This window comes from Corvus cornix, chromosome Z, assembly GCF_000738735.6.
Source record: "Corvus cornix cornix isolate S_Up_H32 chromosome Z, ASM73873v5, whole genome shotgun sequence".
Classification (NCBI taxonomy): Eukaryota; Metazoa; Chordata; class Aves; order Passeriformes; family Corvidae; genus Corvus; species Corvus cornix.
This window is the reverse complement of record NC_046357.1, coordinates 53,998,183-54,013,822: the sequence shown is the minus strand read 5'-3', so window position 1 is coordinate 54,013,822 and position 15,640 is coordinate 53,998,183.

Sequence of the window (15,640 nt, the reverse complement as noted above, 5' to 3'; positions counted from 1 at the left end):
TGGTGGTGCCTGAACAATGTCCCCAGTGGGGGTGCCCATTAGGGGAGGGTATACTAATGGAGGGTATGCCATTTACTTTGTTTAAATTGAACAAGAATGCTCAGTGTTCCTCTGATCCTGGAGGAAAGTGTTGGAATCCTGCATTTTCTGAATCCTGTTTGGGTTTGTTTAATGGGGATGTTTGGATTGCTCAAAAAAATTGCAGTCCAGAAGATTGTTCTAGAAAGCCACTCTGAAGTATTTCATGCATTCTGTATGCAAGTGAAAAAGTGTGATGTTATTTACACTGCACTCTTAAATAAGGATTATGTGGGTGAATAAAAGTTTATATTGGATTCTTCTTAACTAAGCATGTGTCTTCTCTTTGTTTTACTTCTGCTTACTTTTGGAAGAAGTCAGACTTAATTCATGTGTTCATGCCCTGTCTTCTTGAAACTTTCCAGTTCCTTCATAGGCATGTGGACAGAAAATACCTAAATGAAACATACATGGGATTATTTTCTTCATGTGTGTAATTCATATTTAAGGAAAGTAGGTAAGTTGTTAAAACAAGGGCAATCAAATCAGTAACTCCACTGCAGAATACAATCATTTTACAGTACTGTGCCTATAAACTGTTACTGCTTTCCTCTTTCAGTTCCTTTCAGTTTCTACTCTTGAATATGAAAATTTGTAACGGTGAAATTCATTACGTAGCAGGCCAAAAATTACTAAACCAGAGCTACAATTCAGAAACAGCACAGCTAAAATGAAGAATTCCCTAGGAAAATACAGGGATTTTGTATCCTCCAGTAGGTGTTCAAATGTATTATTTCTCCTTTTCAAGTATCTGGGTCTGCCTCTTGCATACACATGAAAAACTTAGATGATTAAGTTGATTAGGTGATATAGAGAATTACTCCTGAGGCACAGACATACTCCATTCCCAACTAAACAATGATATAATGCTGCAGTGTTTTTAAGATGTTCATCAACACTGCTGTCAGCAGCAGACTTGTGATGAAATCCTAGGTTTGGTGAAGTGAACTGCAGATGTCCCACTGACCACTGATTCACTATTCCCCACTTCTCCCCTCTGCAATCATTAAACAGCATCATTAAGGCTTGGTTCAAAAACACTTCATCATCCCAGCTACTCTATACAGCTACTTGTAGTACAAATTATTATAAAGGCTTTTTCCTTTCTGGTCTATGCATCTCTCACAAAAACAAAAATAAAAAAGGACTAGGTTTTTTTCACTGACATGATAAATGATCTTCTTTATCATAAAGTACTGTATATGTGCCAAGATCGTTCTGTTCTTACGAATTATTTACATGAAGCTGAGGTCTGGACTGTTCAGCTGTTCTCCTCCATGAAGGAGACAACATCACCTCAGAGAAGCACCAGGCTTCAAATAGCAGATCTTCAGAAAGACTGGCAACACCACTCACATGGGACTGGTGAGTGACAAGAGTCTGTGGCACCATGGAAGGTGAGAAAAATGCAGGCTCATGCCTGTAGGCATTCTTTGCAAAGGAGCAGGATTCACCCCAAGAAGGTGTAAATGTGCTTCAGTGTCCCTTCCAAGAACCACCAGAAATACCTTTAAGGACCATTTGCTGATTATGGATCTCTTGCTCTTTACGTGCATTCCTTGATGCTTTCCATACTGTGTTCTGTGAGGTGGCTCTTCCCATGAGTTTGGGCATATTTCAGCCCATTGCTGCTGAGAGCTTTGGTTTCAGAGAGGTTATTGGAGTGACCTGCCCATAGGAAGCTCTTGCCTTTCCAATTCATCAGCTGCCTAGGAGCTGCTGTACAATTATTCCCTCAGGTAGTGGTTACAGCTCATTTGTCAGTCTGAATTTAAACACCAGCGCTATGAAGGATCTTTCAGTATTTATGCTGTGCCTCATTGAAGGACAAGCCATCAGTTAGTCTATATCAAAGGATAGACCATTATGAAACCTAGCTACCATAGGACAGATGTCTTGGTGAATGGGTGTTAAGCCTTTCTCATTGACTACAATCCTACCCACCAGGACTGGCTAAAAGCTATTATGTGTCTCCTACAGCATCTGAGAGGAATTGGGCTTCTCCTGCCACTGGGCAGGCTGACAAGCAGTTGTCTGAGCAGGATGCCTAAGGACTGATGGTTCAGGGTGACATCAAAAGCTCTTTGACCTTTGCAGGGGTCCACCACGGCCAGGAGTAAGGATCACTGATAAGGATAAGGATCACTGCCTGACTGCAGTAGTATAAGATATGTTTAATATTGATGGACTTGTTTCAGAATAGAAGTTTTCTTGGAAATCCCCCAGAATTCTCCTGATGTTTTATGAGCTCAAGTTCTCATAGGCAGAAAAAAAATTTAGAAAACAATTTAGACATTAATTGCTAATTCTGTGATCCTTGATGGTAGAAAATAAATAGTTTGCTTTATATCTCCCTGCTTGCCTCACTAACCACACAAATACAAGGAAACATTCTAATAATGTGTAATATCTGGGGAGATGCCATTTTACTGTGATTGCACTGCTCAGCTAAACTCAGGCTTTAGTACTCGACATCTCAGCTGCCTCTTCTGATTGCAAAGGCTAACCTCATTTAAGCAAGAGTCTACCCACCAAGTATCCTACATTTTATGGTCTCATGCAGTAGCTACTGTATCATGTACCATGTCCTATGAGGCCCTAGCCAGGCAACCAAAATCACCCTTCAGAGCCAGTGTTCCCTTCACAATTTCAGCCTGCGGCATGGATGCTAAAAAATACTGTGATCTTCTATGCAAGTGTAGGATGAGATCCTGCAAACAGATGTGCATACACAGAAAAGAATGTATACAAAAAAAGAAAAAACAATGCTCTCTGCCCAGAATATGAACCCAAGAGATTTTCATAGATTTAGGCTTTCTAGTTATTATGGCCTCAGGCCCCTGTTTGCCCTGCTCACATTCACTCATTCCCTGTCCTTAAAAAAAGGCAAAGGAGACCACTCATCCAGCACTGACTCACCGGCGCAAAGTACTATAAGTCACTGAAAACTCTGTCGAGCATCAGTATTAAAAAAAAATGGAGTCCAATTTAAAGAAGAATGTGGACTAACATAATCACTGCAGCAATTGGTTTTTTAACAAAAGATAGCTTTGATTCTCCTTTATTTGAACAGTACTTTTACGTCTGGTATTTCTAGGTAGTCCTCAAAGTGATGGAAGATGTATGAGTTGTGAGGGTGACGTGCATTTTCAGGAGGGAACTGATGCCCCACTGCTCACAAAAGCAATGTATACTAACCACAAACATGCTCACCCTGCTGCCCTGCCAGCTGAAAAAAAAAGGTGTTTAGCAGTAGCTGTCAAGCTACAAAGGAAAAGGTGGTTCTTAGGCTGGGAGAAAAAAAAATTACTAATAAAAACACAGCACAAAAGCAACTCTTCCTGACTCACTTCTTTGAAACTCTTCAGCATTTTTGGCTTTATAAGATTCAGGACAATTTATTATTCAGCCCCTGCCTATGTGAACTGAACAAAAAAAAAAAGAAAAAGGTTAATTCATTTCTCCTAATATTGCCAGGAATCCTTCTGGCCAGGCTCAGCTGGGGACAGATGCAGTAGTGTCCCTGATGTCAGGGGGGAGGGAAGACTGTACCATTTGGGTGCTAATTGGAGAGAGGCAGCCCCCTCTGTGCACACCGGTAAATCTGCTCATCTCAGCTGAGAGGCTGTTAGCAGTTGAGTTTGCACATCGAGGCCCAGATTTTGACAGGTACCCTCTATTGCAAATACTAGTAGTTAAGCATCTAACTACTCAATTGCATGTATAATTCAGGTAGGTACATGTATAATTCAGGGAGTCCGCTATCCAAGAGACTTTCTAATTTTTGTTCCCTGTGGTGTTCATGAGCACAAAATTGTGGATGATTTTTTTATTATTATTATTTTATTTTTGGTGCTGAAAAATGTGCTGCAAGGAAACAACATTGGGATGAAGCCCATGTGAAAGTCTGCTCCCCAGTGTGTCAGGGTACAAATGTAGATTTTAATGTAGAGCTCTGTTTTCAAACCTTGGAGCCTGATTCACTACTGCATTACACCAATATGAAATCAATCACCTGGTGCTGATACACAACTGGATTAACCCAGAGGTGAATGAAGCTTATTGTTTGCAAGTGCCACTTGCTGAAGCAAGGACTATCTATTAAGAAAAAAATATCCTTAGCCCCATGAGGAAATCTGGAAATTTTAATGGCTAAAATGTGAATAAGAAAACTAGACCACATTTCTAGGCCCCTTTGCTTTTACAGTACAAAATTCCCAGTACATGATGAAGAATATATACAAGTCTGAGCCAGGTCATAACTTAGCATAAAATAAAACAAGACATTTAATCCTGGGGAAAAAAAAATGAGAACAGTAGAACTATCAAACTATGTGGGCAATTTCCCTGTGCTCAAATTGCATTTTCTCCCTTCAGTGTTATACGGAAAAGGGTCTTGCCCTCTAGATTAGAGACTTTTGCATTAGAGGAAACTAGGTTATGTCTTCCACTGTCAGAGAAAAAAATTATGAGCTGGAGTGCACTTTAGCCAGTCACTCTGAAAAATGTTAGCCCAAGGGGGTAATAATTAGAACTGTTTTTGTCAGGTGACTGCATTTTAAGCAGTGATGTGTTTAAGAATGTAGATGAGGGGATTGATATAAAAAATATAACGATAAATATAAATAATATAAATATAAATATAAACTTTTTTTTTTTTGCAGAACTGTTGCCAGGTTTTTTTTCTTTCAGGTTGGTGGGGTTTTGGTTGGGTTTTTTTTTTTCAAAAGTAAGCACTTTTCAGAAATTATCTACTAAAATGTAATACTGCTTAGCATTATGGTGACCTGATAATATTTCCTTCAGAAACTAGAAACAGTGCCATCTGTGAATTTCATACTTAGAGTGAAGAATTAGCCCATTATTTCTTATGTTTTCAAGCATATATACATAGAAAATGCAGCAAATAAACAGCATCTTATTATTTTTTTCCCCTAAAAATGAAAAATACATTCAATTTAATGTAATGGTCTTAATGCACCCCAAGAAAATAAACTCTGAACAGTTAGTTCATTAGTGTCTTGATGCTAAAATAGTTCAGCTTTACTTTTGAGAACTGTGTTTGTTTCTGTTCATTGTCTCCAGGTAAAGGGAAATCAAGACCAAATTTTGGTGATGTTTTGGAGCCAAACTGGAGTTTCAAAATGTACATGTGCTGAAATCAGATGTTGAGATCCCACAGGTTGGAGTAGATGGCTCCTATTTAGGCAGGCGCATCCTCTCACACAGAGCAACCATCAGGGCTGAAGGCTTAGCATACTCATCATGCTATCCTCCATGCATTTCAGAAAGGACTAGATACAGTATCATTTCTCTGTTTAGCATTTATATAAAATTACATAAAGATGAAAGGGTTTTGATGACAAGATCTTTGTTCTTGTTTTATTAAACTTCTCAGTCTTTGATTACCAAACTTATTCCTAAATAATTCATTTATTTTTCTTTTTTCCATCTTGTGAGTATTTAAGAAATTGTGCTAACATGAAGACAGCTCTGAGCCTGGAACTGCTCTCTGCTAGAGCTAGCACCCTGCCACCCTCCAAAAACAAAACCTAAATAGTAAATAAAAATTCCAATATTGCATGGAAGAGGTGTGAAGTGTAGACTGGATGTCTATAGTTGAGTGTACCCATTTGCCTTTTGCACCTGCAATGGCAGGATTCAGGTCATTTTTAAATTATGTGCCTCGGCCAAATCCTTTTTGCATTTCTTCTCGGAAACTGTTTCATCGGTTTCAATAGGTTTCTTGTTTGCTTACAAGGAACAGGATTTGCATTTATGTCATTTCTACAGACAGGCAAAGACTTTATTTTTTTACACTTGATAGTCAATTATGTTCTTACTGTACATAAGAGAACAAGTCTTTTATATTCATTATTTGTTTAGAATCAGTGTTATTAACTGCTAATTTCTGGATCATTATCAAATTAGCAAAACAAAATTATTAATTTTTGCTCAAATATGTAAAATATCTATCTCTTTATTACTAAAAATGAGCAAGAAGATTCTAGAAATTGTGCAAACTGTTATTTAGTTTCATATTTGTTTTTAAAATACTTTTAAACATGTCAGCAGCATCCTACTCCTAAACCTTTATCCATGTATGTTTATAAATTTTCTTCCTCATATGAAGACATAGACACAACTCAAATATGAATCCCTTTCCTTCTTTTTTTCCTTTTTTCTTTTTTTTAAATACGTGCTTTAACAGACCTACCAAGGTTATTATTTGCTCTTGCATCTTCAATGAATCCATGGTCAGAAGGTTTTTTATTACTCTGCCAAAGCTAAAATTGCTTAGTTCCTGCTACCAATAGGCACACCATTTTTCAAGAGAAAACTTCCAAGTTTCATCAGAAAAGAGCATATCACACCTGATGCGAAGCGAATGACTATTAAAATACAGGGAACAAGTCCAAAACTACCTTTAGAAGAATAACCTCACATAAATCCTTTGTTTTAGGAAAATTTTTAAAATGCCAACCTATTTCTCCTGAAAGCTTAAGTATTTTGTTCTGTTAGTCCCAAGCAAATTCAATTCCATTATTAAATGTATTTACATCCATATAGCTGTTGAAATAGACTTTATTTTGGTCAAGAGATTTTAAAGGGAAACATTAATTTTATGTAATTGTTGTATGTTTACATTTAGGACAGGATGCACATAAGATACACAGGGAAATTACACCCAAAAAAATCAGAAATTTTGCCAATGGATCTCAGACCAAGGTATGTATGTCTACGGCATTCTGATGGAAATCGTTCCTTTTGGGGTTTCCAAACTTTACATCAGTCCACTATATGGCTCCAGGATATAACATAAAATTAGCAAACATATGTGCTGGAGAGTCTTGGTTCATTGGTATCGTCAATAATATCATTCTTGAAATAAATTCGTTTTGTTTCTGAAGAATTTAGTAGGACTTTTTGCCTTCTGCTAAGGGTTTCTGAAGCTTGCCCCACAAATCCATGCCACTTTCTCTCTGAAAATGGAAGCCAAGGAAGGCGTTTACCGAAAGAATTACAGCTTTTCCTTGAAGGTTTTTGCATCCCAGGACTTCTGCCCTTTTACAGTCCATATTCCTGGCCTAGTGTCATGTATTCTGGTCTAGAGAATGTTAATGAACAAGTTAATGTGAACAAGTTTACAAAATATATATGAATGCTTTGGTACATTTTTTAGAAAATGTTACTTGATTATGACTAGATACTAGAATATCTGCATAGTTAAAGCATTCTTTGATTAACACTTACATTGTAGTTAAGATTATTTCTATGAGATACCATGGACTGAAATTTTTCAGGGTTTACTCTCAATGACAGCCAAGCCATAGACACATGTTTGTGTGGCTACAGGAGTCACTCCACTTAAGTGGTTGTTGCTATCTGGGAACAGTTAGCAGAGTTCCACATGTGTCAGCCAGATGTTTCAGGTAGATGAGCTAATCCTGATTCACTACAGTAGCCCCTAAGTTAATGCGCCTCTTTGAGGAGCTTAAACTGATACCACTGACCCAATGCTGAAGCAAGTCAGGAGCTTTAACCCATATCTGTACTGTAGGGAATGCCATCTTCCAGCGAAAGACTACTAGTTTGTAGATTGGGAATCTCCAACTGCTTTGCAAAGGGAACATACTTAAATTGTCACTGTCAATCTTCCGAAGGCAACACAGCTGTCCTCGTCTCACAGCTCTTTTCTTATCTCTATGCACACTATTTATTAATGATTATGAATTTTCCTGATCACCAATCTTACCAAAAACTCCCTCATCCTTCCTGTCTTTGGTCACTTTTTCATGCCAAACACTATTAAGTACTACCAGCATGTGTGTAGTTCACCAATTCTCCCCAGGTGACTTTGGTCCACTAATGGGAGTATACGAATACATATACAAAATACAGCTGGATACTTTAATATCTCATTTGCTGATCACGGCTTAGACACTGGGGTCTCACATTGGTCTCCTCTTGCTGGTATAGAACTTATGTCCTACAGACCTACCCTGTGGCACTTAAACAAGTATAGAATCTTTGAGAGATAACTTTCCTCAATAATGACAAGGCTAAGGTCAACCTTCCATTTCAGGAGGTTGTTCTTCCCTTTCATAAAACTTAACTATTATAGTACCTTTGTCTTTTTTCCACCTTTTTAAAAGCACTTGGAGTTGAATAAAGGTTCTTATTTGTCCAGTTATCATACAAACTTACTGTCTTCTGGAGTACATGCACAAATTGAAAGAGATACTGTTGTAACGTAATCCCCCTTTAAGTGTTCTTAGGCCTTTATAAATTCAAGGTAAGTGCCAAGTCTTTATGTGAATTTTCTCATAGCAAAGACTTCAGATTCTCTCTATTTGGGAAAAAGCACAGTAAATAAATACATGCTCGTATGCTCACAATTAATCCTACCCTAACAGCTAGGGTATGCCCAATTAAAGACATTAGCTAAAGAACAAAGTTGCCTTGTCAAGCTTGTTATGAGAGAGTTAAAACCTCATACTCCTTTTATGAGAAATGCAGTCATTTGTACATCAAGGGGTGTTAATCTGGCAAGTGCTTTAGGATCTACTGGAATGAGAGGTGCTGTAATTGAGAAAACACTGAAAAATGAGGCAAATGTGGGATTTGCAAGAAGAGAGTGGTTTGCTTGCCAGTGTGAAGAGACTGTCATGGATTGTGCCTCATATCAACAGAATTGTGTGTTAACATATCAACAGAAGCTGAAGCAAGAACAAAATTGGTGTTAGTATGCAAAAGCACCCTTCTAGAGACTGTAATGAACTATATACTTTTCATTTATAACACAGAAAATAAAAGGGAAGGTTGCCTAGAAAAAAAATTAGTATTTGCGCCATCCCAGAAAATGGGCTGTTGCAGAAAACATTCAAGTACAATTCTTCACAGATTGCACTGCTCTGAGCAAGTCCTGGGTTTCTCACTTCATGGACAAGACTCTAGCCAAAAAAAAAACAAAGAAAAAACAAAAAACAAAAAACAAACAAAAAAAAAAAAACCACCCCATAACCTATTTTCTTACCTTAAGTCATGATACAACAATCAGGAGAAATACTATATCTTGAACAAGTTTGTGAAAAGCAGAACTAATACGTGATTGTGGTCTTCTGGCTCTTCTAAAACTGTCATGCCAACTCAGCAGCTGGTTTTGTGGGTTCAGGTTTCAAGAGAAAGCTACAAAGAATCTCAGACTGTGAATTGATGCTTTCATTACACAAAATGGATTGATGTGGATTTTGTGACAGTTTGTGGTAGCATGGTGGGGGTGGATTTTTTTTAAAGCCTTTTCAGGAGAAAGGTGTGACCTTGCTTGAACTTGCTTTAACCCTGCAGGTAGTTTGATGTCATAGAATCTACACTATATGTCTTTCTATGTCCTGGCCTTTCCTAATGTTGACAGTTGTTAGACTTTCATGAACTCATCTACTTGGAAGAGATTTCCAAAGCATTTCAAAAGAACAAATGGCAAAACAGAAAAAAAAATCAAGAAAATGCCACCTTATTAAGCTTTCACTCTAATTTGGGTGGTGTCTTCTTCACTTCAAATACCTCACCTTTACCAATCCATACATATGAGTAAAAGTCTACACATAATATATTAAATAAATCAGGATTGACCCCTTTCACATGATTTTTGGCCTCTTTACATGTGTTGTTTTCAAATTTAGAGCACAATCTCTGACATCACCATTAATTAAAATGGCATTTAAAATTATTAAAAGGTCTGAAGACCATGTCCAAAATCTTTGGCTCTAATTTTGCACTTAGGATTTGGTCCTTTGTAGTTTTATATAGAGGATCAGTCAATAACTTCAATAACCTTCTAGGTTATTCTTATATCCATGTCTAATATAAAGGGGAAAAAAAAGAATCCTGCTCTTAATCTTTTACACTCAAGACTGAGTTACAGCGCTCTGAGAAGGATAAATGGCTCACTTCCTTCCAATCAGGTCCGAATACAAAAAACATTCCAAAATGTTCAGGGTACAAATCTTAGTACTTTGAAATCTTAGTATTTCCCTCCCTATGCTGCATGTTTAGCTGAGGGAAAATTGCATTTAAATGAATGAGCAGTGCTTGGCTGGAGATGTGCATTGTTGCTCTCACTTCAGGAACTTAAACAGTGTTTTGTGCAAAGGATGTTTTACAAAGTGGAGATTGCATGATCCAGGCTTCTGTCTCTTCATTCAGATGCGTCTACGTTTAAACCCTCATGCAGCACTTTGTCCAGTGATTTTTGCAGGACTAGGAAAGGATAAGGGTCTGTTCTCCAAAACAGTTCATGGAGAAAGTCACAGGCTGTAAGACTTGGCACAACCAACTAAGCAACCAAGAGGGAATGTAACTTTTTCTTTACAGTCCTCTAACGTTAGAGGAGTGTGCTCTAACCCAGCTGCAGCATTCATTGAGAACCAAGACACGTCAGAGAATCTCCCTGCTTCCCCCTGGATTTTTCATTTTCTCCCTGCTTGTGGGTTTTTTTTCAATTAACTAAGATTCATTTCAACAGAAGAGTATGTGTTTTGTCTTTTGTGTGTGACAGTGGGTTTATAATGGAAGCTTTGTGCTACTTTTGAATTTCTTTCTTGCAATATGAGTAAGGTGAACTAAAAAAGAGAAACTCTTGCTCTGTGATGATGCTTTGAAGCTTCAATGCATGATATCTCTGAGACCAAGCGTCTTGCAAGACTCACAAAGGACTGACTGGGTACATGCAAACAAGACTCCTAATAATCCAAATATTTATAATCCAGAGATGTTTGTTGAATGAATACACTGTTTCAAACTCAAGCATTTGTATAAATCACCACTCTTAGGAAGCAAAAAAGAAGCACTAATATGTAACAGACGTTCACTGTGTCTAGTGGCACATCTTTTTCTTATGCTAAAGCATCTATGAGACTCAGCAGACAACAGCTTTGATTTAGGATGTCAATACTTATGTCCCTTTTTATTTGGTGCTGACTAGAATGACCAAATATAACAAAAACTGGCATATGCATTCTGCATATGGTGCCTCTCTATTCAGACCTCTTGATTTCAGTCAGAACATAAAAGGAACAAAACTTTCTTTTAAAAGGACATGTTAGCTGTTTTACCTCTCTATACAGTTACCTCTCAGATTGTTTTCATCTGGTGGATGCCTGCATGTTTTAAATGTTCTGCTCTTTAGTTGAAAACTATTAATAATTGAGTCCACACAGCTCTGCATAAGCTCTGCACTGTGCTGATGACCCTAGTTCATCTCTAATTCTCTTCCTACCTTTCTGTTATGCCATCATTTTTTCAGGTGACTGTTTTATATGTTTGACTCAAATGCATTTTTGTTGTCTATGCAACCAATAGCCATCCAGGAAGCTGTGCTTTATTCCAGAACCTCAGACAACATTTTAGATGATGCTGAAATAAAATCCCTGATGCAACATATCTTATTAGAATATAAATACTAATTTTGGGAACATGGTGGGTACAATCTAGCTATTTCATAAGGCTCCAGGCTTCTACATCAGTGATATGAAAAAGACAATCCTAATAGCAAAGTAGATACTCTTTCAAAAGTAAGTTTCAGAATAGCTAGAAATAAAGCTAAAAAATCCTCAGAAGCAATTTAATATTTAAAGCCAGAGTTTGGTTCTGAATAAGGCAGTTATTCAACTCTCGCAAGCTGTATAAAATCATTATTCTAAATCAGATGAAGGACAACTGTTGCCAAGAATCTCCTGGACTCTTTTTAAAAGCACACAAAACAGGAGGGCGATAGTTCAGGGTGGTGAGTTTCTTTTGTATTTTTTTTTCCTAGTTCTTAGAAAAACTTCTATCCCATAAAAACTTATGTCCTCATACATGTTATTTATGCTTTCAAAAGAGACAGTGTACAGGTCCCAACAGTTCATCATATAGGAAGCATTTAAAACATTCAAGTTTTCCTATAAGATTAGCTTTCAAAAGCAAAAAATTTTGCTTAAGTGCTCTTTTACTATCGCCTTCCTCTTTCTGAAGTGGGTAAAAATGGCCTCCCTATTCTCATGGGTAAAATGAACATTTCCCCAAAGCTTTGGAAGATGTAGCAAAAACCAGTGCTTCTTTCCAAGAATAAAATTGAGCAGGTCTGAAATGTTTAGAGCTTCTGATTAAGCCTCAGTGGTATGTTTCTCTTACACAAAGCATTTGTCATAAGTAGCATGTCTGCTAGAGTATTACTGATGCCGCTGGACTGAAATTGACTGAATAATTTATGCTGTTTACTGTTCAATAAATATTTTTAAAAAAAAAAAATAGAATAAGCACTGTGGAAAAATGGGAGATGGACAAAGGTGTATATCAAGGAATATTGGTTGTCTTTAAAAAAAAGCTATCTTCTACATTTAAAGTTAATAAAGTTAATCTAAAGGGGGAAGCACAACTTACCATATGGACAATTCTAATAAGTGAACATTGTCAGCATTTTCCATGAAATCAGTTGGCTAAGAAAAGCTGCCAAATAGGTGTGAAATGAGGTGAAATGACTAGGGATACACTTCCTTTTAAGATACTTTGCTTTGTTCCTTACAATACTGTGCTGCAAAAAAAAAAAAAAAATTAAATACTGGAGATAGAAAGGCAGCTATATTGATTTAAATTTGCTAAGGAAGTCTCAGAATCTGTTTCCTCTTTCACAGAATAAGTACATAATGTATATATAAAGATATGCATGTGAAAAATAAATATTACATATATAATACCTTCAACTTTTCTACTCTTTTTGCGTGAATCACAGTTTGTTAGAAGTTACCACTATGTGTATTAGCATAAAACACATAACTTGAATTGTCAGTTTATAAAATTTTCAGAACCTATGATTGTGGTTCTGTTCTTACTCTAAATTTTTACACAGCTTGTATGACTTATTTTATCTGTTGAAACATGGGGTTTATGTTAACACATTTTTTCCACTTTTTTAACACCAAAATTTAATATTCTGAGCCTATTGCAAAGGCAGACTTGCAGACCAAAGCATGGATAGATGAGGGCACAGAAGAAGGGGCAGGGGAGAGAAAAAGTATATGGCTCAGTTAAGCTGAAAGTGTTTCACTGATAACTCTGTGGCTAAAAATATTTGAATTGTTTACAGCTTGCATAGTATATATGTTTGGCATACTTAAACAGACGTGTATCAGCTGCTCAGTAACCATTCCAGTAAAACTCCTTAAAAGAAATCAAGCAAAATCACAGACACCAGTCTGCTATGCTGTTTCTAATTTGAAGGCAAATTCATCTCTGACACACAGCAGATTCCATGCAGGTGGAAACAAGCCCCTCACTGTTCCTCTCTCTGCCAGTCAAATTATGTCATCAGTGAAGGATCAGTGGGTTTTAATGATACGGTGGCCTCCATACTGAGAAGTAGGTCCTCGCAGAGCAATATGCATAGCCAATAAAATGGTTGTCACCAAATTACAATTGACACTTAACATCACTAAATCTGCAGTGCAATTCCCTGTGACAGTTGTGTAGGTATATTAGAAGAAAATAATTTACTTCAAAAACAGCATGTGAAATTCATTTTCCTGAGAGGAATTCACGTCATATTTACAGTAGACAAATCAAGCAGTCTCAAGGCAACCTTAATCTGGGAAGAGATCATAGACACTAAGATGTCAATTGAAGTATGATTATTTATGTGTGCACTAAACAAAGCTAGAGCAGTTGCTCTGTAGCTCTGTAGATCTAGCTCTGTAGCTTTTAATTGTAATTGGGGATTTTAATTGTTTCTTGGTTTTAAATTAATATTACGCTCTTTTGCTTTAGGGATTAAGAAAACTATAAATAAAAAACAACTCTTCAAATGAAAACTGACACTGACTGGAAACATCTTAATGTTTTTCTGGACCAGAAGCCACAGACAAGCATACAATTCCTTACTTCCCCTCCTTGCTCTACCCACATAACCCACTGCTGTATGTGAATTTGAATATTTGGGTGCTTTAGCATGCATTATATGCTATGCACATTTGATTCCATAGAGGCTAACAGTCGTGGGGATCATCACCTCCAGACCACCTCAGTGGTGTTCTATACCTCTTCTTCATCTGGGTGATTGTGTTGATTTTGAGCAAAAGGTAGGAGAAACAAAATACTTTACTCTGGTTTACCTAATTTGATACATTCACCTGGAGCAGATTTGCAGGGAGGAGATGCTCTGTCCTTATAAGTCATTACAAGGACATTATAACATGACCATTAAAGGTGTTCTCTCCCCAGGACAAAGTGGTTTGAATGCCTGGTGGGATGGGATTGCAAAAAATTCATTCTAACTTTGTCTCCAAGCAATTCACCTTGGGCCCAGTGACGATATGAGTCTTTCTGCTGATGGGGAAAGTATAAGTAAAGTCAGGCAGTCTTCAGCAGGCAGAGGCCAATTTGTTAGCAGAATGAAGCAGATATAACAACTTGTGCTAGATAGCTCATCCTAGCATGAGAATTACCTTACTGGAAGCCTTTAAGGTTGCACATGAAAGATATGTGATGGGTGCTTGTTCTGCAAATGGCCCCTGTGTGCAGGTAAGCGAATTTATTTTAAAAACCCAAACAGGAGACTATGAATCAATGGGTGTGATATTTACCCTTCTTGAAAACCACCTGAAAAATTACATGAAAATGAAGTCTGCCCGAGGTCTCTGCACACATAGCTACCCACCTATTTTGGAATGCATTGTCCCAACATGAGGGTATCCTTCTTGTACCATCATTTCCTTTACAAACTATCAAATAAAAAATGAATGCAATTAAAGGCCACTGCTCTTTGTCCTGTGCCTTATCAGACATGAATAATTAATCAGGAAGATGACAGCGACAACAAAAATTAAGGAACAAATATAGTTGCAGAGCACAGAATTCCTTTACCCTTTCCAATCTAGGCTGACAGAGCACCTAGGTCCTTCAGCATCTTCCCAGGAGCTCATCACATTACCCGTGAGTGAATGGCTGGGAAAAGAGTCACTGAGATTATGGATATGCTGCTGCTGCTTTCACCCTATGTCAGTAGACACAAGGGGCATCCTCAGCCCACTCTGGCTGGAAATACTCTGTTGTACACCAGATCAGCAAAGACAACACAGAATTATTTGTCACAGCCATTTATTCTTGAGCACTCTCATGTCAGCAGAGGAGGGGTTAGGTTTTGGCCAGGCTCTTTTAGGACTGCATATTCAGAGCTCCTGGAAGCCATGGAGAACAGTTTATCTCAGGGCTGACTTTGAACATCCTACTGACAGTATGGGATTCCTGTATTTCCCTGACCTTCCTTGGTGCTGCAGCCTGGAATGGTTGTTAGCCTAAGCAGCAAAATAGAGGACTACATATGTCTTGAAATTAGAAAACAGTGACCAACTTTGGAAAGATCTGGCTGCGCAGTATTCCAAAGGGAGTTAGAATGGTAGCATGCATGAGCTTGGGAAGAGTTTTACTTTTTCTTACAGTGACTCACTGGATCACTTGACAACACTGTTTCTGTAAACAAGCGGCACAGAGTTACAAGTGATGGCACTTTGCAGAAAGCGGTCCTCAG